At 38.5% G+C, this 23,328-nt stretch overlaps 1 protein-coding gene and 1 pseudogene across 3 annotated transcripts in view; both read right to left on the reverse strand.

Annotated features, from left to right (window-relative positions):
- ptprea (protein tyrosine phosphatase receptor type Ea) overlaps positions 1-23,328 on the reverse strand; it is a 221,838-nt gene that overhangs the window by 73,423 nt on the left and 125,087 nt on the right. The gene's annotated exons all lie outside the window — the stretch shown is intronic.
- Positions 7,083-7,200, reverse strand: LOC129407965 (5S ribosomal RNA; annotated as a pseudogene).

Here is a 23,328-nt window from a genome sequence, read left to right on the forward strand (position 1 = left end):
AAAACTTGTGATGATTTTAGAAGCAAAAATAAGTCCTTTAAATGTAATATATAGTCTAAAAGATGTATAAAAATGTAATGTAACGTTAACTTTACGCCTTTTATTTAACAATAGGGAAACAATAAAGGATTTCGCTGCTGTTTAGTTGCTGTAAATAATATTGAAAAAGCATTAAATTGCATTGTTTCTCCTCACAATAAAAGCAGCACTAACATTGTGTATGACATTCGTTCTTCTATATGCTCCCTGACAGTCTGAGCCTTGTTCTGTGCAGACGGAGAGCTGTGGTATGTTATGACTCACCTCAGTGCCTCTGCTGATTACAGCCCCACACCTCCAGCGCTGCACCACATACCTGCTTCAACTGCTCTATATGGACCAAAACACGCTATATTTCACCAAGACAACAACACGCAGACCACTACAGGGACGTGCACTATGGGTCTAAGTAAAGCATCTGTTTTGTACGAGAGGTTTTGAACAAAAAGGAGATCAAATATGTAAGAATATTGCTGGGTTTCAAATGGGATCACAACATTCTATAGGCCAAGATTATTTAATACAGATGTAGGCAGCTAAAATTCAGATTTTTTATGTGTTACAGTGAGTTTTTGAGTAAATATATACCGTATTTTTTGGGCTATAAGTCACTCCGGAGTATAAGACGCACCAACCAAAAAATGCATAATGAAGAAGAAAACAACATATATAAGTCGCACTGGACTATGACTAATTAATTTTATAAAATCAGAGACCAAGAACCGACATTTCATCTTGAAAGGGAAGTTATATAGATAGCAAAAGACAACAGATATAATAACGATAGAACAGAAAACGACAGACTGTTAACGTCACATATGAACACTTCAGATTAAACTATAACATAAACAACAGAACAGAACAAGTTTACCAAACTCTCCATCTCACTCCAAATCACTAAATCCATTCAATTCTTCATCCTCTGTGTCACTTCTGAGCAACTCCACGACCTCCGGAGGTAAACAGAGCGCCGCTTCCTCTTCTGTGTAGCTGTCGTCAGACTCAACTTCAGTTCCAGTTAGAATTATTCTGGCCTTTCTGAATCCTGACAGGATGGTTTCAGTGTCACTGAAGTTCAGGCTTTGTCGATCCATTCAATGACTTCCAGGAAAGTTGCATGGAGCACCCTCTCGGTTGACATGAAGCTGTGTTCTCCATTCCCGCTTTCTGCCAGTCAATCACAAGTTTCTCACTCACTCCAAACTTTCGTTCTGCTGCTCGATTACCGTTTTTGGCTGAATATTTCACTATTTGCAGCGAGATAGCGGCTTTTTCTACAGGAGGCATGCGCAGTAGAGTGCAAAGTGACAGTGGTACAGGGGTAATAATAGTACTAAATAAAGTTGCACCGGAGTATAAGTCACAGGACCACACAAACCGTGAAAAAAAGTGTGACTTATAGTCCAAAAAATAAGGTAATAGAAAATATCAGGTTCAACATTTGTGACTTTACTTTTTGGATATTTCATGACAAAGTATAATGTAATCTATATGGAACTCCATCTGAAAATGGAAAAACTGCCAATACTACAGATTAAAAACATATAAAATATAAAGCAAAAAAGGCACTGAGGAGTTTAGAATGAGAAATGTAAAAAAAAAAAGAAAAAGAAAAAAAAAAGTAAAATGTTCCACAGTATGACATTAAACAGCTGTACCTACCGGAAAAGTAAAAAAATGCGCCTTTAATCTTATTCGGTTTAATATAAAAATAAATACCAATATGCTTTTCAGTATCAGTTTCACAAAATAACACAAAAATAGTCCACCAAAGTCTGAACTCTGCTCCAAAACACAAACTTTTACTGACAAAACTGGCTGTGAACCTCTCAATTAAAAAGACCCAAGCTGATCAATCTGTGTATCATTCATTCATTTTTCAATATAAAACCAAAAATAAGAAAACATAAAAAACAACTATTTTCTTCATTATTTGTCTCCAAAACCAAAATGAAAAAATGGATAACGATTATTTTTTTCAACAGATAATGGTAAGATTTTTCAGTTTTCGATTTTGTGTTTAAATGAATAATGGAAAAAAACGGATAACAGATGTTTCCCGTTTCAGTGACTTAAACTGCGATGTCAGACTTTTGCACCGCATACCTGGACCTAAACCAGGTCCGGGACCAGACCGGAACCGACACCAGAACTGAGACAAGGACGAGACCAGGACTGAGACCGGGACTGAGACCAGGACTGAGACCATGACCAGACCGGGACCAGACTGGGACTGAGACCAGGACTGAAAATGATTTAGTCCTGAGCCAAAGATGTTCATTTTCTCTTCTTATATACTTTAACTTCTTAGGTTCTTTTTAAAGACAATGCAGTAAAGTGTATTTACCTTGTTGAAATGTTTCGGCTGCTGCTGCTGCATCTTCAGAACTGTCACCGGTGTTGGTGGTGACGTGTCGTATATCAGCTGTTGTTACTTCCTGTAGGCGTGGTCAGACCTGATGGACCTGGCAGGTCGCTCAGACTGACCACGCCTCCCGTCGCCCGGTGTTCTCTGGAGGAGGGTGTCCCAGGTGTGTGAAAGGAGGAACGCGCCGTCATCACGGTTAATGCTGTCCGTGCCTCGTTTCCTGATTTCAATGGCCTCCTTGATCCAGCGTTTGAACTTGTTGTTTTCCAATCCGATGACCCGAGCCCCGTCCCAATCCATAATGTGGTTGTTCCTTTTACATTGGTCTGATATGGCGGATTTTAGGTTTTCCTGTTCTGCTTTATCTTTTTGTGTTCTGGTGAGTCTCCCTGACGTTTCCTTTTCGCATTCCTTTTGGTGTTCCTTTTTTCGGATATAAAATGCCCGGCCTGTTTCCCCTATGTATGATTTATTGCATGATTTGCATTGAATTTCGTATATGGCATTGCATTTTTGTTCTTGTGGGATTTTGTCCTTGGGGTGTGTGGTGGATCCCTCTGCCACCACTCCATAGTGTCAGTATTATTTAATTTTCATTATTATTTACATTAAGTTAATTACACTACACATAATTTAATTCCGTTATTTAGACTTATGTTCTAATTTGAGTGCACGCATTTTAGTTAATATAAGTCTAATTTACTTACACTTGTTCTTTTTGTTTTTTTGAGCACCGGACGGAGGACCCTGGGAGAGACCATCAGGACTCCGCAAAGGGGGGGAGCACTATTTAGTTTGTTTTACTAAGTTAATTTGTTTAGTTTGTGTTAAGGTCACGTTATTATCACTTATTATTTTCTGTATTATAATTATTTGCTTTTTTGTTTACATTGATTAAGTTATTGGTTTAGTTAGTTAATTAGTGTAATTCCTCCCTCTTGTGTTTAGCTTTAGTTGGTCCTCAGGTATTTAAACACACCTGTTCCTTTGTCTGGTTGGGTTAGTTTTGTTCTGTTCAGTTTGATTTTGAGTTACCCCAGTTGGGCCCAGCTTTTTTGTTAATAATTTGCCTAATTTGAGCCTTTGTTAAATTATATATTTTTTTGCTTTATTAAATTTAAACTTATTTTTATACCTTGTCTTTGCCTTTCTGTTTGGTCCACTACAGGGATGTACGAGTTGTTGACGGAGTTTTGTGTATGGTTTTACTACAGTGCTTATGTTGTGTTTTTTCATGGCTCTGGATGGGTTCGGTTATTCCTCTGATGTTCGGTAGTGTGACTATGTTTTTGTCCTGCTGCCCTGTGTTGGATTGTTGTGTTTTTTTCCGGGGTTTGTTGGTTTTATTGATAACTTGTTGTCTACCTTTGTTTATGGCCCAGCTGGGATATTGCTGGGACCACGCCTACAGGAAGTAACAACAGCTGATATACGACACGTCGCCACCAACACCGGTGACAGTTCTGAAGACGGCTTGCAGCTAGCAGCCGAAACATGTCAACAAGGTAAACACACTTTACTGCATTGTCTTTAAAAAGAACCTAAGAAGTTGGTTTAGTCCTGGTTCAGTCTTGGTTCAGTCCGGCACTGCAGTTTAAGTCACAGAAACAGGAAACAGCCATTATCCGTCTTAAACTAAAAATCAAAATCTGAAAAAAACAAATCATTATCCATTTTTTCATTTTGGTTTTGGAGACAAATAATGAAGCAAATTGTTGTTTTTTCGTTGTCCTATTTTTGGTTTTATTTTGAAAAACGAATGAACGAATGACACACAGATTCTAATCACTGACATTTAGAACTGAATCTTGCTTTAAAGTTTATTAATTAGACAACCCTAGATACTCCCAGAGCTGCCGTTCAGTAACGTCTAAACACACGTCTTTGCAAAAAAAAACAAGCTTCACTCCTCCAAAACAAAACACCAACACTGTAAGTCGCCTTGACAGTGTTGTTTTGCTTGATAACATATGTCCTTAGCTCCCCTACCACTTGTATTTCCTCTTCTGGCGCCTACAGAACCCCAAGTGACTTAATGATACTGCAGTCTACTCCAGAGTCACTAATTACCCCTCCTAACGGCACCATCAGAACGGACAAGCTCGTACAATGAGAAGATAAGGCAGAAAATTAGCTGTCTCGGCCCGGACACAGAATTAGACACATTCTGCGTGTTTTGAAAGCGCAGAGTTGTCAGTGGTGGTTAATGCGGCTTCAGTCGGGCACAAAGAGCTGCTGTGTCTGTTCAGATAAATCAGCTGGGGAATTTGAAGAGTGGGAGGGGGCACTAAGAGGGCCGCTACAAGAGCTGCTTCAAGAATGAAAAGGGTATAATGGTTTTAATGGGTTTATATAATGTTTGTGAGCACGTCTTTATTCGACGTCCAAATCTCACGATAACAAATTTTGGAGTTCGATGTGTTGCTGAAGTAAATATAGATGATAAATGATAATACTGAAGAGAGCTGCTACAAGAGAAAGCTATGGAGTAAGAAAGCTGTCAAAAATATTCGAGCGCGTAAAATAGAAATCCGTGCGTATTTGGGAAATCCGTGCATATTTGGCTGTAGTTGCGCATAAAATAAATATTTGTAAACTCTCAAATGAGTCCAGTCGTACATAAAATATATTGTGTGTATTTTATCCATCAGAATACGAATTGAAAAATTACGACGTCATGAATTACAATCACGAAATGAAAATTTACGATTACGCTTTCATCGGTACGAATACGAATTCGCAGACGGAACTTTACTGTCAAAAATACGTCATCACTTCACAGACATTATCCATCGAGCAGAAGAAACATCGATCAAGATCAAGACTGTGCAGCTCAAGTTTGTAGCAGAGGGTAAAAACAGAGTAATAGCACAAGAAGCTACAACAGCGACCAACAAGTGGGTTAATTAAAATCTATTGTAAAAATGTCTTGAATTCGGGAACCGAACGCTGCTGTATAATATTGTGTAGAAACACCTCCTTTGAACGGGAAATTGCACCTATATGTTAGAAAACATAGTGGAGCCAGTTGGCAACATCCAACGTAACGTTATCCCAGGACTAATTAACAAATATCAGGTTCTCTGTATGTTTAGATTAAAACATTCACGACTACAGCCACAGCGAGCATCAGTCAGTCTGAACCTTCAGCTGCATTTCTCGCATGAAATGCCACCAAAAGTTCCTCGGGACGCTGAAATGTCCCAGTTTACACCAAACACCAAACTGTCCTGGTTACAGACGTCACAGCTAATGAAATGTTACACATTACAGTTTAATGCAGCTTCCAGCATCAATTAATGTTCGTGTTTACAGGCAACACCTTGGTATATATACAGTATTTATCGGTAAGTTTAACTTCGCCGTGACGTGGATGGATTTGCTAATTATAACCCATTATAACTCATGTATAAGTCATTGTCTGAAATGCAACTGAGATGAAGGTTCAGACTGACTGATGCTCGCTGTGGCTGTAGTCGTGAATGTTTTAATCTAAACTTACAGAGAACCTGATATTTGTTAATTAGTCCTGGGATAACGTTACGTCGGATGTTCGCCAACTGGCTCCACTATGTTTTCTAACATATAGGTGCAATTTCCCGTTCAAAGGAGGTGTTTCTACACAATATTATACAGCAGCGTTCGGTTCCCGAATTCAAGACATTTTTACAATAGATTTTAATTAACCCACTTGTTGGTCGCTGTTGTAGCTTCTTGTGCTATTACTCTGTTTTTACTCTGTTTTTACCCTCTGCTACAAACTTGAGCTGCGCAGTCTTGATCTTGATCGATGTTTCTTCTGCTCGATGGATAATGTCTGTGAAGTGATGACGTATTTTTGACAGTAAAGTTCCGTCTGTGAATTCGTATTCGTACTGATGAAAGCGTAATCATGTAAATTTTCATTTCGTGATTGTAATTCATGACGTCGTAATTTTTCAATTTATTCTGATGGATAAAATACACACAATATATTTTATGTACGACTGGACTCATTTGAGAGTTTACAAATATTTATTTTATGCGCAACTACAGCCAAATATGCACGGATTTCTATTTTATGCGCACGAATATTTTTGACAGCTTTCTTACTCCATAGAAAGCGAAAAAGAAATGAAATGGGGAAAAAAGAAATGAAAGGAAAGGGAAAAGATTCATATTAATGGGTCTATATAATGCAAACTTGTCTATTCGGTATCCAAATCTCATGGTACGATATTATTGCAATATGTATCTAACATTGTGTTTTCTTGTAATATTTTGGAAAGGCTAACAAAATTGTCAATTTGTTTTTCCTTTTAAAATGCACTGACACACCAACTTTTTCGCTGTATTGTCATTTGTGCAAGTTTCAGTAACCCTGCATATTCTTGCATTATGTCACTTTTCTGGAGGGGGTTGACCACCTGCTTGTCTCCATGGAGAAATGTCCCACAGTATCACATTAAGTTTATTTATGTATTTATTCAATAACCACTGTTTTATAAGTAAGTAAGTAAGTCAGTCTTTATTTATACAGCGCGTTACGACGCTTTACAGAGCATTATTCTGCATTATTCATTCACTCTATACATGGTGATGGTCCGACCACACACGCACACACCACTTTCATACTAGGCAATGTGGGTGAAGTGTCTTGCCTAAGGACACAGCAACAGTTTTTGCCACTTGCGCCTCACTGTGGCACCTGGAATTCCCACTGGTCTCCAATCCAAGTACTAACCAGGCCCGGTCTTGCTTAGCTTCTAAGATCTGACAGGATCAGACTTTTACAAGCCGGTATGGCCACATATATTGCTAATATAAAATACTTTAGCTGGAGTTATAACAGCTTGGTGGCGTCACTTATTAGTTAAAGTGACATAATGCATCTTTAAAGCCCATACAGCCTCTTTTCTCATATAACAGTGCTCAAATTTGCACTGAAAAAAAAAACTTGTAAGATTTACTAGAAAAAATCTTAATAATTTGCAGTAGCACGTTTTAAGTAGATTTTACTGCTGTAATATCAGGTACAATTTACTTGTCAGTATTAAGTAAAATGTACTTAACACCACGATTAATAGTCATGAATACCAAGTAATTTTTAGTCAGTTTTTTTTTAAGTTAGAAGTCATATTTATGTAAACAAATTAAGTAAAATATATAAAACATTATCATAATTAATTGCATTGCTGTGATGAAATAATTAAGTAAATAGTCATGATAAATCATCACATTTTTATACAGTGCTTTTCCACCTTCAAGGCTCAAAGCGCTTTACAACAAGAAATCACACACACATTCACACACCACAGTACACAGACACTAGGGACGAGGTCAGTTAAGTGTCTTGCCCAAGGACACAATGACAGCATTCATCTGTGGGAGCTGGAATCACAGCTCCAACCTGTGAGTCAGTAGATGTGACCACTCATCCCATGTTTTTTTTTTTTTTTTTTTCCGTTTTATGTCAAGAGCAGAATTCAAATGGCCAAACTTCGGATCAGTGGACAAATGTTCTACCAACTGGCCGCCGAGTGCAGGGACTTATCTAGAAGGATTTTGGTATGACTTAGTATTTCTGGGTTTGTGAAACACAATACTTCAACTATGAGTAAAATAAGTACATTTTGTTTCATTGCTGTTAAATAAGTTGAAGTTCTCACAGAATTATGTTATTTCAGTAAAATTACCACTGCTGATTTAATACATTTTATTACCCCCAGAAGTTATTTTTTTCAGTTTGTTCCACTGTGCAGTTTAACAGTTTCCACAGTAGCATTGTTTATTCCTCTTACAAACTAATTCCCTTCTCAATGCAGATGCAGACGTCTGTGCCCTCAGCTGTTGTTTTGAAAAGACCAATGTCATGCAAACTTCTGCTCTGAGACATTTACAAAACACATACGTTATTTAAAGTTTTACTGCTGGGAACACCAAGGTGACAAAAGTCTAAAAGTCAGAATAGGGCATAGAGGGTTTTTGGAAAATTTTACAAACTTGAAACTTGTGTATTATTCTTCTGAATTAAAGGTGCATTGTGTAACTTTTCTGCCACCTGCTTTACTCCATATAGATGTATTACAGAAGTCTGTCCTGGAATGTTCTACAGCCTGGCATTTATTTAACTCTAAGTTTAAATGAATAATGGAAAAAACGGACAACAACCAGACCGGGACCAGACCAGTGTGGTACAGGATTTTGACCCCGTGGTGAGGTGACCCCGGAGTCAGAATCCTATTATGGTATGCTGACCCCCTCTATAGAATATTGACCTACCTATGAAAATGTATATTTTATTAATAAAGAACTTGAATTCTATAGAAAAACTTTGACTATTAATACTATATCTGCAAATTAAAACATATTGACATATTTAAAAGTGTTTTTTGAAGAACTCAGATGCACTTTTTATGTTGATTATAACTTTTGAATGTTAAAAATTACTTAGTTATTAAATTAATTAGTTATTAATTAGTGAGGTAATCAAAGTGATGTATAATGATTTGGAATCTTGTTAAAATAGACAGGGCTGATCAATTGAGTAGTTAAATAGGAAATACCTATGACTATAGTAATCTGACCCCCCAATATGTTTATTATAACACATCATTACTAAATTCAAGGTTGTTATCCTTACCAACATTGCCTAAATTGACATCATGATTAAGGATAATCTGAACATAGCAAACTAAAAAACACAATAATGTAAAATACAATATAAAAAATGACAAGATTGCGATGTATATGCAATTTTAACAATACGTTACATTTACACAAAATACCAAGTCGTTCTCTTTCAAAACATTCCTTAAAATACCTTAAAAGAAAGTGAATATGTAGTAATATATAATAAAAGTAAATTACTTACTTAAATGAGAAGTAATGATCAGATAAGTAACTACAAAAGGAAAAAAATAAGGGGAGTCAAAATCCTATTTGGGGGGGGGGGGGGTCAAAATACTATCTCAATCTTGGTTTAATCCTGGTTTAGACCTGTTTTAGTCCTATTTTAGTCCTGGTTTAGTCCTGGTTTAGTCTTGGTTTGGTCCTGGTTCAGTCCTGGTTTAGTCCTGGTTTAGTCCTGGTTTAGTCCTGGTTTAGTTCTGGTTTAGTCCTGGTTAAATCCTGTTTTAGTCCTGGTTTAGTCCTGGTTTTAGTCCTGTTTTAGTCCTGTTTTAGTCCTGTTTTAGTCCTGGTTTAGTCCTGGTTTAGTCTTGGTTTAGTCCTGGTTCAGTCCTGGTTTAGTCCTGGTTTAGTCCTGGTTTAGTCCTGGTTTAGTTCTGGTTTAGTCCTGGTTAAATCCTGTTTTAGTCCTGTTTTAGTCCTGGTTTAGTCCTGTTAAATCCTGTTAAATCCTGTTTTAGTTTTTAGTCCTGTTTAGTCCTGTTAATCCTGTTTTCCTGTTTTTTTTCCTGTTTACCTGTTTAGTCCTGTTTTAGTCCTGTTTCCTGTTTAGTCCTGTTTTAGTCCTGTTTAATCCTGTTTTAGTCCTGTTTTAGTCCTGTTTTAGTCCTGTTTTAATCCTGTTTTAGTCCTGTTTTAGTCCTGTTTTAGTCCTGTTTTAGTCCTGTTTAGTCCTGTTTTAGTCCTGTTTTAGTCCTGTTTTAGTCCTGTTTTAATCCTGTTTTAGTCCTGTTTTAGTCCTGTTTAGTCCTGTTTTAGTCCTGTTTTAGTCCTGTTTTAGTCCTGTTTTAGTCCTGGTTCAGTCCGTATGTGGGGCAAAAGTCTGGCATCACAATTTAAGTTATCAATTTTTTCCATTATTCATTTAAAAACAAAATCGAAAATTGAAAAAAAACGAATCATTATCTGTTTTTTCCATTTTAGGTTTTTTGAAAGAAATAATGAAGAAAATAGCTTTTTTTCATTTTCTTATTTTTGGTTTCATTTTGTAAAACGAATGAACCAACGATACACGGATTGTCCAGGATAAACATTACACACAACACTCCAAATCTAATGAATTTTTGTCTCATATACACGGAGTTGTAGACTTGTTTTGCTTATAATAAACAGCTATATTATTTCTCAAAGTAGTTGCTCACTGCGGTGCCACCACAGAATGACTAGACCAAAAAAACACTGTCATTTCAAAACCTCAAACGAACACGGATCGCAACATCATTTCACAGTTCATTAAAATCACGCTAAAATATGTCAAACCTGTGTATTTCCAGTAATAGTGAATAATATTTTCTATATACACGGGGATATTTTTGGTGTGTGTCTACAGTGCGAAGTGGTCCAGCGCGAATGAAAGTGCGGAGGTTAGCAGGTTGTCTGTTGCTATTTGCGTTGCCCCTGTTCCGGCAGAGTGAGACGTCTGTGGGGAACTGTTCGGTATAAACTCAAGAAGGTGACTGCTTAAGGACACAGAGCGAGAGACTGTACAGTATGTGAGAAGTACACGAGCGAGATGGGCGGCGATTTTGACAAACATGGAACAGAGGGGGAGACGGTGTATATAATGTACAGTAAAATAGGGATGTAACGATATCAAAAAACAAGCATTCCGACTAGGAGTGTGCAAAAATACCAAAATATCGCTATATCGTATCGTTTAATGTGCTGATACAGTATCGATATCGTGGGCTGCTGTATCGATATATCGTCAAGATTATTTTAGGTATATTTTTACTAAATTAGTTTGTGTAAGAGCTACAAATGTGTTGACATTTTCACTGTTTTGAGTAAAATGGATGGTTTTCACATTCACTTTTCACAAACTTAGTGGACTTTTAGTATCAGAGCCATCAATTAGCCTTTTTTGCTCTAAACCGTATCGAATCGATGTGAAATATATTGTACCGATCGTTCAGAAAGCGTATTGTATCGCGGCCTATGTATCGAGATATGTATCGTATCGGTAACTTCTTAATGATATCCAGCCCTAATTCCGACTGTGTGGCCTCTTACGTAGTGCAAACAACTTGTCTAGTTTAGGGGTAAATGCTCTATCAGTCAAAACAGAAACTCTACTAATATATAATATGAGATCCCAGTATAATTCAAACCTACAAACACTTTAAGACAGAAACTGGTCCAGCGAAAGGACAAAACACAGAGCTACAAACAAAGCAATGTGGTCTACTCCATTCCAGTGTAATGAAGACTGCAGTGAACGCTACACTGAGGATGTACCAACACAGGCGAGAGAGCAACACAGGACCTCAGTCTGCTGTTCATCTCCATCTAAAAGCCACGGGCCTCTCCTTTGAGAACAGTGAGGTACAGATCTGAGCCAAAGAAAATAATTGGTTTGAGTGGGGAGTTAAAGAGGCTATTTTTGTTTAGAGATAGATTCTCTTTCTTAACAGAAATCTGGGACTCAGACACTATCTATCTCCTATTTACAACTCCATTCTCAAACCTAAATCAAAACAAACAAAAAGAACAACGGGGATATCCAGGTCAGGGCCAGAGGTGTGAAAGCTCCATTATGGCTCTGAATGATTCTGCTAATAAAACCCCACATTCAGTGCAAGTTCAATAGGCCAAGCCAACAAACAGAAACTGTAAACAAGTGTGTGTGTTAGTTTCAGAGTAGTTTCAGTGTAGTTAGCTCCTCTTTTCAGGCAGATATAAAGGAAGTGTACACCAGCGTCTGACCAGAACTGAAGAAGAAACTTGGATGAGCTGCGAAACGTTTTCGTCCAAATAAACTTTGTCCAGATGACAGATTGAATTTCTCCTTTGCCACTAATATGTGATGTAATGTAATGTACTTTAATATATGTTTTTTGTCAGATCAAAACAAAAAGATGAGTGATGAGTGGATCAGTTTCAAAGGCCATACACCAAAACATATTACGTGTTCCAACAGCAAGATTTCTTTTTCCTCATATTGATGCTTCCCATTTCTTTCTTTCTTTATTTATTTGTGTAGTGAATAGGCTATGTGTTACAGAGGAGGAACAGTGAATAGGCTATATGGTACCAAGAAGGGACAGTGAATAGGCCATATGGTACAGAAGAGAGGAGGGACAGTGAATTAGGTTAAATGGTACAGAAGAGAGACAGTGAACAGGCTATAATGGTACAGAAAAGGGACACTGAATAGGCTATATGGTACAGAAGACGGGGCAATGAATAGGCTATATGGTACAGTGAATAGGCTATATGGTACAGAGGGGACAGTGAATAGGCTATATGATACAGAAGAGAGACAGTGAATAGGCTATAGTATGTTACAGAGAAGAGACAGTGAATAGGCTATATGGTACAGAGGAGGGGCAATGAATATATGGCACAGAAGAGGGCAGTGAATAGGCTATATGTTACAGAGGGAAAGTGAATAGGCTATATGTTACAGAGGGAAAGTGAATAGGCTATAGTATGTTACAGCGAAGAGACAGTGAATGGGCTATATGGTACAGTACATAGGCTATATGGTACAGAGGAGGGAAAGTGAATAGGCTATAGTATGTTACAGAGGAGGGACAGCTAAATAGGCTATATGGTACAGTGAATAGGCTATATGGTACAGTGAATAGGCTATATGGTACAGTGAAACAGGCTATATGGTACAGAGGGGACAGTGAATAGGCTATACAAATAACAGCAGCTTTATCTGAGCATTACCCAAACATAATGCCCGATACATATTTTCGAGCCTATTTTAACTTTAACTTTCAAATCCGTTTCTCCTCACCGCTGCATGAGGACGAAAACTAAAAAAGCTTTGACTCGGCGCAGGAGCGTTCGCCGCTGTTCAAAGTGTTGCCATGGCGACGGGAGCAGCAGCCCGGACTTGGCACCTGTCAGCGTGTGTGATTTAAGGCTAAGTTTGTCACCCCCTCTCTCATATAAAGCCCTGTATAAACACTTAACTACACCGAGCAGTCTGCCACCGGCTCACACGCTGCATAACAATGAGAAACAGGATAGAAAAGAGTTTAGAGAGAAATAATGGAGCTGCTGAGTGCCGTATTACTTATTTATTTATTTTAAATTGTGTTTAAAGGGCTCGTGTTTTGCAAGTTTCTGATCTATTTAATCTAATTCGATCAGTTTTCTCATCAAAAACACTTCATATCTCGGGTTGTGTTTTGTTTCATTCACACATGGTTAAAACACAAACAAACAAACGTGCGTATTTAGGGTTCTTCTCTCAAACTGAAAACGCTCCATTCCACCTTGTGATGTCATGTGGTGATACAGGAAGTGCTCCGCCTGTGTTTTTAAACTGTGTACATGTTCACTTGAAGCATTTGGATGATTTCAGACCTGGAACTGACAATCTTTACTGAATTAAAAGGTAAAAGTTACAGCAGTTGTTAAATTGAAATTGCTATCACCACATGACATCACAAGGTGGAATAGAGCATTTTGAGCTTTGGAGATGTTTTTTTTTTCTTTTTTTGTCAGATCAAAACAAAAAGGTGATCAGTTTCAAAGGCTTTACACCAAAACACATTACGTGTTCCAACAGCAAGATTTATTTTTCCTCATATTGATGCTTCTCATTTATTTATTTATTTTTCTTAAAGGTGCACTATGTAACTTTTTAGTTGGGGGTCTGTCACCTTCGTGTTTCTATGGATATGTCATTGCTCTGCCCGGAATGTTCCACAGTATGGCATTAAACAGCTCTATGGCTATATGGTACAGAGGAGGGGCAGTGAATAGGCTTTATGGTGTATATGGCTGTTAAATTGAAATTGAAAGTGGAAATTGAAATTGGAAATTGCTGTTACCACATGACATCACAAGGTGCAATAGAGCATTTTGAGCTTTGGAGATAGAGACAGTAGGGATGTAACGATATCCAAAACTCTCAACATGCATCTCACGGTACGATATTTATTGCAATATTTTGAAGAGGCTGATATAATTGTAGATGGGACACTTTTTTGCTTTTAAAATACCCTGACAAGATTTTGGTGTGAATTATTTCAGTCGTAATCCCAAGAATTCAAGTAAAAAACATATATCTTCATGTTGTCTGTGCTGAAATGAATCATGGGATATGTAGTTTCCAATGCTTATAAACTATTACTACTATAAAACCATGCATTTAAGCAAAGAAACTTGTGATTCGATATATTGTGATGGTCGATGATAATATTGTGAGACTTTTGACGACACGATATCACGATATTTTGGTTATTGTTACATCAATAGTAGACAGACTAATAACAAAGGGTTACTCATGTGCGAATGAAACAAAACACAACTCCACGTAAGTTTTTGAGAAGGGAACAGCATTATAATATGACTTAAAGCTCAGTTAATGAGTTAATTTAGCGTAATTCAGGATCTTTAATGTTAATTTTTGTTTATCAGGATTTGGTGGTTAGTCTTCATGGCTCAGGAACATTGTGGGTTAGATCCCTAGACAGGGTGTGGAGTACATATGACTTACGGGGGTTTCCCTACCACTAAAATAGGTTAAATAAGATTTAGTGATCAGGACTAATGCTGATTTATTCTTGATTGCAAAAACATTGGACATGATGTCTCATTTAGTGGGTATTTTGGTTCTTGAGACGATTATCCAATCAGAAAGCAGAATCACATGAGCCTCTCATTTGGTTTGCCAGTTTCAATGCGGAAATCCAGTTGTTTTGAACCTCAAATGACTGATGTCTGATCTGAATCCTCACTATAAACCCCAGCATCTGCAGCCAATCATTAATCAGAGCTCAGACATGACCATGAAAAACTGGAAACTGGAAAAGGCAATGGAAACCCAAGGTCATTTGTGATTGTAGTATCTCTAAAAAGTGCAGGCCACATACAGTTCTTTAAAAACATGATAAGATAAAAGAACTGTTTAAAATGTACAGTAAATACAATTAAAACCTAAAATGGAGAAGAAAAATAGTCTCTTAAAGGTCATATATTACACAAAATTGACTCTTGTGAGCTTTAAGTCATGTTATAATGTTGTTACCTCCTCAAAAACAAACCTGGAGTTGTGTTTTGTTTCATTCACATGTTTGAGTAATCCTAGCCTGATTCATCAGCCGGTTTTACTTAGTTTCACTTTGTACAAACCGTCCGACCTCGCAGCCTTAGATATCGTTCGCTCAGCGGTAGGTGGGTACTTTTTATCATTTAACCAATCGCTGCTATTTGGTCGTGACGTATGTAATGCACCACTAACAGGGCTAACTGGGATATTAAGCTTTTCCCAAATCCCGTAGGAAGAAGGACAATAACGTCTTTCCCCTTGGTAAAATTCACCAAACATTCTCTTTGTTCCGGCTTTAAATCCTCGATCTCGGGAATTGTTGACAACACTTTGCTGATTGGCTGGTGCCCGAACTCGCACTCCCGATGTTTTTGTGAACCGTCTAATGTATTCCGATTCCTGACCTAGTTGCTGGAGAGAAATTAAATTGAGCGGAGGCACTAGGTGGCGCCAGCCTGGCTAGAGTAATCCAGGTTTACAACTCCAAAACTCAAAATGTTCTGTTTGACCTTGTGATGTCATGTAGAGGTTTTCAAGTTAACAGCTACCATTTTCTAGCCAGGCTGGCGCCACCTAGTGTCTCCGCTCAATTTCATTTCTCTTCAGTGACTAGGTCAGGAATCTGAATACACTAGAACCCCGGAAGTTGTAGACCGCGCACCGGCCAATGAGTGAAGAGCTGAACCAAAACAAGTTGTGATATCAGACTGCATACGCTTTCCTCCTTTGGACTTCCTTTGTCAAATACAAACTGCATTTATATTGCACCTTTAATTCGAAAGTTCATCTCGCAGAAACGACAATGATCGTTGACAGACATGTTCACTCTCTGCTTTGTTTGCTGTTGTGCCGGCAATTACTTGGACACCACTGAGTGTTCTGGCTCATTACAAACATCACAACCAAATAACAGCGACTGGTTAAATAAAAAAAAGTACCCGTCTTTGGTCAAGCGAACGAAACCTAATGCTACACAAATCTGGCTAACCATTTACCTTTTGTTGAGTAGAGAGTGGGAATTCCAAGGCTGAAATCATGTAAATAGTTCTAGTGAAAGTGTATAGAGTTTAAAAACACAGCAGAGTACTTCCTGTATTACCACATGACATTACAAATTGTAACAAAACACAACTCCAGGCATGTTTTCGACGAGGAAACAACATTATAACAGATCAGAAAAGAGCGTAACATGGGACTGTTACAGGTTATGAATTCATTCTCTTTCTCTTCACTCCTCAAACCGCCTCTCTTTGCTTTCACCTTCCTCACTCCAGCCCTATATTTCCTTCTTATATCCAGGTTGCCCCTCCCTCCTCTCTGCTCTCTCTCCTCTCTTTCCCCCCTCACCCCAGAACCATTAATCAATTCCAGTCTTTTCCCATGGTGCCCCTGTGCTGTGGCTCTGGTAATGACCACAGAGACACGCTGGGTCCACTCTGCACTGTCAGCTGCTGTGTTCTTTAGTGAAAACAAATGCGGGCCCTCTCCCTCCGCGGGCTCCGTCGTGCGTTCATGTAAAGAGGTGGAGTATGCAGCGGGAACGGCATGCCTTACATCTCATTAAAAGTGCTACAGTGTGAGGAGAGGGAGGGGAAATGGGTTGCCAGGTTGGGAGGAGGTATGTAATGTAAGAATGTAATGGATAAGGCCTGAGCTGGTAACCTACTTTGCGTCGGCCGTGTGAAGATAAAATGTAGGTTTAATGGTATCTGGAGTTTTATTTCGCAGAACCAAACTATAGATTATTGTCATCAGCTTCGACTTAAATTAAAATGTTAGACAGAAAAGATAAAGCTGTGCACTATGTAACTTTTCTGGAGGAGGATTCGACACCTTGTACGGCATAATTTTGCATTTATTCAGTTACAGGTGTTTTTATTGCTAAATGTGGGGTCGCCTCTCCACAGATCTGACCTGTAACTGTGCAATTAAGATGATTACCAAACAGTAGATCATACGAGGCAAAATTTTACATCTCAGCAAATCCCCATCCAGAAAAGTTACATAGTGCCAGCGTTGGGAGGGTTACTTCTAAAATGTATTCCCCTACAGATTACAGATTACATACGCCAAAATGTAGTTTGTACCCAAATCTATTAAGTTACTTAAGGTGAGTAACATAATCTGAATACTTTGGATTACTTGATTTGCTGTAAAGTAGCAAAGATGAGGATATCTTCTCATAAGATGTTTTGTCTGCTAAAAGAAAATGAAAAGCCCAGACTTTACTTAACCAAATTAAAAATAGTATTGATAGAGGAAACATGGTCCACGCAGCATGGTTTAGTTAAATCCTGGTTTAGACCTGGTTTAGACCTGGTTTAGACCTGGTTTTAGACCTGGTTTTAGACCTGGTTTAGACCTGGTTTAGACCTGGTTTTAGACCTGGTTTAGACCTGGTTTTAGACATGGTTTAGACCTGGTTTAGACCTGGTTTTAGTCCTGGTTTTAGTCCTGTTTTAGTCCTGGTTTAGACCTGGTTTTAGTCTTGCTTTAGTCCTGGTTTAGGCCTGGTTTTAGACCTGGTTTAGACCTGGTTTAGACCTGGTTTTAGACCTGGTTTTAGACCTGGTTTAGACCTGGTTTAAGACCTGGTTTTAGACCTGGTTTTAGACCTGGTTTTAGACCTGGTTTAGACCTGGTTTTAGTCCTGTTTTAGTCCTGGTTTTAGTCCTGGTTTTAGACCTGGTTTAGACCTGGTTTTAGACCTGGTTTTAGTCCTGTTTTAGTCCTGGTTTAGACCCGGTTTTAGTCTTGCTTTAGTCCTGGTTTAGACCTGGTTTTAGACCTGGTTTAGACCTGGTTTAGACCTGGTTAGTGTCCAGCAATGAGTGGAATTACTGGGAAAAAAACAAACAAACAAAAAAACAAAAAAAGAGATTTAGCCCAAAATATGAAAACAGGAAAATACCGCCATGTAATCCATTTATTTCAACAAAGTAACTGTAATCCAATTACCACTCACTGAAACAGTAACTGTAACTGAATACAGTTACTCATAATTTGTACTCTGATTACGTAACTCCAGTACATGTAATCTGTTACTCCCCAACACTGCATATTGCATATTTAATAATCGAATAAATGCATCTTATATAAGTTAAATACCATATTGTGAAACATAACAGGAAAAGCAGTAGCATCTCCATGGTGAATCTGAAAAGTTACGCAGTGCACCTTTAGTTAAGTATCTATGTTTAGTCCATTTCTTACTGTCACATTGACTCATCTCACATTTTCCCATTTCCCAGTTAAATTGAGCAAAATGAAACGTCCCTTTTCCCTTGAGTGTCACAGTTCTGTTCACTGAGTCCAAACTGAACACAGAGTTTTTAATGAGCAGCACATTAGTCAAAAATAACCTGGTCTGAGAAACACGGTGAGTATTTGTAATCCTCTTAAAACATTCCAGCCATAACTAACATCTAAAGCAGATTTCACTTTTCACAGCTCCCGTCAAATGCGAATGAGAAATAATATTCAGTATATTTTGTATTTTTCCACAGGTAATTTAAAAAAAACAAAGAGTTTGAAGAGCACAAAACAGCCCATAGTTATTTAAAGATACATTACGTCACTTTTCTGGTGGAGGGAATGTATAGAAGATAATTAGTTTCATCAGATTTTGAATTTTAAATGCCACTTTTAATTTTTAAACTTAGAATTATTTTTATTCTGAATCATTTTTTAAGTGTACATTTTTAAAGTGTTTAAAATTCAAAATAAAACTGTCACCTTTTAAATATTCAGCGCAAATATTTTCAAGCCGTCAAATTCTACAGGCAAAATTCAGAGTGTAAAACATATGTGTTTACATTTTTATTTTGAATTTGAAATATATTGAATAAGTGTACTATAAAATTTCCATTCATCCATTTTCTTCTGCTTATCAGGGGCTGGGTGGCAAAAGCAGTAGTCTAAGCAGAGACTTCCAGACTTCCCACACCCCAGACACTTCCTCTAGCTCCTATCATGGGACCCCAAGGTGTTCCCAGGCCAGCAGAGAGACATAGTCCCTCCAGCGTGTCCTGGGTCTTCCCCGGGGTCTCCTTCCAGTGGAACATGCCCGGAACACCTCCCGAGGGAGACGCCCAGGAGGCATCCGGAACAGATCCCCAAGCCTCAGCTGCTCCTCTCGACGTGGAGGAGCAGCGGCTCTACTCCGAGCTCCTCCCGTCTGACTGAGCTCCTCACCCTATCTCTAAAGGAGCGTCCAGTCACCCTGCGGAGGAAACTCATTTCAACCGCTTGTGATCTTATTCTTTCAGTCATTACCTTAATTACTTAAAATTTCAGAATAAACATAATTCAAATATCTTTTTTCAGATAAAAAAAAAATCAAAGTAAGAAATTCAGCGATATTTAAAATTCAAAATCTGATGAAACAAATGATCTTCCATAGTTATGCTTCCTGCTTTTGTCCATGTAGATGTTGTTGCTTTGCCTGTAATGTCCCAGAGTATGGAATCAAGCACGTGACACCGTACAGGTCAGATCTGTGGAGAGGTCAGCTCAGTTACAGTGAGAATGTGAATTTTACAAGATATTTTCGAGCAATACAAAACACATGTAACTGAATAAATGCAAGACAGATAAGGTTAATGCTATACTGCGGAACATAGAGGCAAAGCAATGACACTCCACCAGAAAAGTTACATAGTGCCCCTTTAAGCTTTTGATTCAGGATTTTACAACAGTATATTTGTGTAAATATACTGTATAAATATGTCTAAATGAAGTGCTCTGTGAACAGTTGGCAAACATAAATTACACTGGCTGCAGAATATGGATACAACAGACTGGGAAAAAAAACAACATACAAAAAATAACGACATATGGCATTTTCTAATATGTGGCCAGCAAATGTTTCCAGTGAAATTAATTATGAGAATGTGGATATGGAACAGCACTTTGGCTACTGTTATTAATACAATTTGTGAGTCTGTGTGAGTCTGTGTGTGTGTTTGTGTAAGTGTGTGTGTGTACAAGTGAGTAAGTAGTGCTGCTATGCAAGGCTATTCTGTAATTGGTGTTTTAATAATGTATCGTGTGTCAGGGTGTGTAGAGGTTTACATGGTCAGATCTGTGGAGACGTGACACCGTTCACTGTTAGAATACATGTTTTATAAAGGTATTACTGAGCAATTAAACCACCTCCGCACCTATGCAAGATACACTTAATCCACATAGTATACCAGTGTTTCCCAAACTTTTTTTCTGGGGACCCATATTTTAAAGGTCACAAACCTCTGCGACCCAAGTTAAAGGTTGTATAGAGGATTTTTTTAAGCGAAAAGAAATACAGCGACAGTCCTTTTTCAAATGTTGTGCATGTGTGACACCTCCTTCCTCCTCCACAGCTCCCTCAGGAGAAACACCTCCTCCCGCCGTAAACGCTTGTTTACATCCAGTGCGCGTTCAGAATTACTGTTGAAGTGACCTGTGTAGAAATAATTTAGCGACCGACGCGTCAGGTTTTAGACCCTTCATCTGCTTCATTTGCGCAATTGCTGGAAGAAATCTCCAAGAATCACCTCAGTTTGTCTTCACTCTTTTTCCCCTTCTCTTCGTCTTTCAGCGACCTCAAAAACTGACTTTCTTTTGCGGCGAAGTGGTCGTGGATTCTCCTCCGCCATCGCAACAAACTTTGTGCGAACTGCGAGGAAGCTACAGTTTGAAAAACCCTCTAAGAACCGCTGCATAAACCACATAATCCCTGCATGCCATGAGTCAGTTACACTAGAAACGTAGGGAGTTTGATTGACAACCCAACAGCCAACAGAAAATGAGGGAGCCTCGTCATCTATTGGCTGAAGTTTATCTGGCCTCACTACGTCCACAGTCGATAGATTTTCATTCTTTTTTTTGGTCATCATAATTACAAGGCTGCTGCATCTCTGTAATGGTGTTATAAACTTTCACTGACAATTTGAAACTAAAAAAAAAATCCTCCATACAACCTTTAATAGACATTATTCGTAAATCACAAAAAATAGATTGGATAGGTGCAGTGGACAGATATTGTGATTTAGATTTCATCCACGATTTTTTTCAAATCAAATTTCAGTGCACATGAACATTTCCAAACATCACAGAAACTCCCATCAGACTCCATTGATGCTGGACCATTTGCGAACATTTGTTTACGTTTTACGAAATTTAAAACCACATGGCTAATTTCTAACTATAAGTGCTGAAAAAAACAGCTCACTCCTTGTGCCGCTGATACTGTAAGTTTCTGTTGGACAGTGAGTCTGTTCTGTGCTTCTGTCGCATTGTAGATGATTCATGTTAAACTTTACATGAATGCCAGGTTTAAATCCTCGCCTCCTGAATTAAAGGTTGTATACAGGATTTTTTTAAGGGAAGAGAAATACAGTGACAGTCCTTGTGCGCATTTAGAATTAGTGTTGAAGTTTCCTGTCTAGAAGTAATTCAGCGACCGACGCGTCAGTTTTTAGACCCTTCGCCTGCTTCGGTCGCGCCATCGCTGGACGAGATCTCCAAGAATCACCTCAGTTTGGCTTTGCTCCTTTTCCACTTCTCTTCTTCTTTCAGCGACCTCAAAAACTGACTTTCTTTTGCGGCGAACCGGTCGTGGATTCTCGTCCGCCGTCGCGACAAACTTTGTGTAAAATGCGAGGAAGCGACAGTTCGAAAAAAGCCTCTAAGAACCTCTGCGTAAACCACGTAATCCCCGCGCTCCGACGAGTCAGTTATACTAGGGAGTTTGATTGACAACCTAACAGCCAATAGAAAATGAGGGAGCCTCGTTTTCTATTGGCTGATGTTTATCTGGCCTCAACACGTCCACAGTTGATAGATTTTCGTTCTTTTTTTTTTGGTCATGATAATTACAAAGCTGCTGCATCTCTGTAATGGTATTTTAATCTTTGACTGACAGTTTGAAACAAAAAAAAAATCCTCCATACAACCTTTAATCTAATTATTAAATTATTAAATTATTATTATTATTATTTATTAATGTTTTTTTTTTTTTTTTTCAGCTTCTGTTAAGGGTGGGTGTGGGGAGGGCGAATCGAGGTTTGGGAATGGGGAGGAGGGGTTTAAATGTGGCATTTGTATACTTGTATATTTTGTGGCATTATTGTGTGGCCGTAAGACCACGATATAGGAAAAAAAACTAAAATTAAATAAAGTATATGTGACAAAAAAATCCTCACCTCCTCATGTTGTGGTGAATTACTTCGCTGTGCATAAACCTCGACGCAGATCCATAAATCAAAAACGACGGCGACAAGGCGACAGCAGCAGTCTGCGCTGAGTCGAACTAAACTTTGCCCTTAAACTGGGCTTTAGGAGCTCTGCAAAAAACTGCAGATTGCAATTTTCGGTCCAAAACGATAGATCGTTCAGCCTTAATTCAAAGCTTTAAGTACAAACAATCAGATACAGAGCCAGATAAAGATACCAAAAATATTTCACATTTCTGTAACTGCCAATATTTAAAATAGTGATGGTAAAAATGGAAAAATGTTCCAGTAAAATACATGAACACGTCTGGACTAAAAATACATTTCATATGAATGTAGTTCCTAAAAGAGACATTTCAATTTCATCGACTGTGTCCTCATTTATATTTATTTCCATACATAAAACTGATCTACCTGTGCACTTAAGCTTACGCAACATGCGAGCCCTGTTATCATGACGCCATATTGCTCTCATTGCACTTGTGGTCCGCCCATCCATCATTACCCACAATTCACCACCTCTCCACATCCCCTTCTCTCCTCCTCTCCCATAGCACCAGGCACAATCCATCCATCTCGCTCTCCACCCTGACCCCTGTGGGACCCTCCCTCCTTCTATATTTCAATTATTCACAGAGTAAAGCAGAGACAATTACAGCCCATTCTGTGATGTAACCAGGGCTAATGCTCGTCTTTCCGTCTGCTCGTCTGTCCGTCTGCTCGTCTTTCCGTCTGCTCGTCTGTCCGTCTGCTCGTCTGTCCGTCTGCTCGTCTTTCCGTCTGCTCGTCTTTCCGTCTGCTCGTCT

This window comes from Boleophthalmus pectinirostris, unplaced genomic scaffold, assembly GCF_026225935.1.
Source record: "Boleophthalmus pectinirostris isolate CB_2022bp ecotype Guang Dong unplaced genomic scaffold, ASM2622593v1 HiC_scaffold_14, whole genome shotgun sequence".
Classification (NCBI taxonomy): domain Eukaryota; kingdom Metazoa; phylum Chordata; class Actinopteri; order Gobiiformes; family Gobiidae; genus Boleophthalmus; species Boleophthalmus pectinirostris.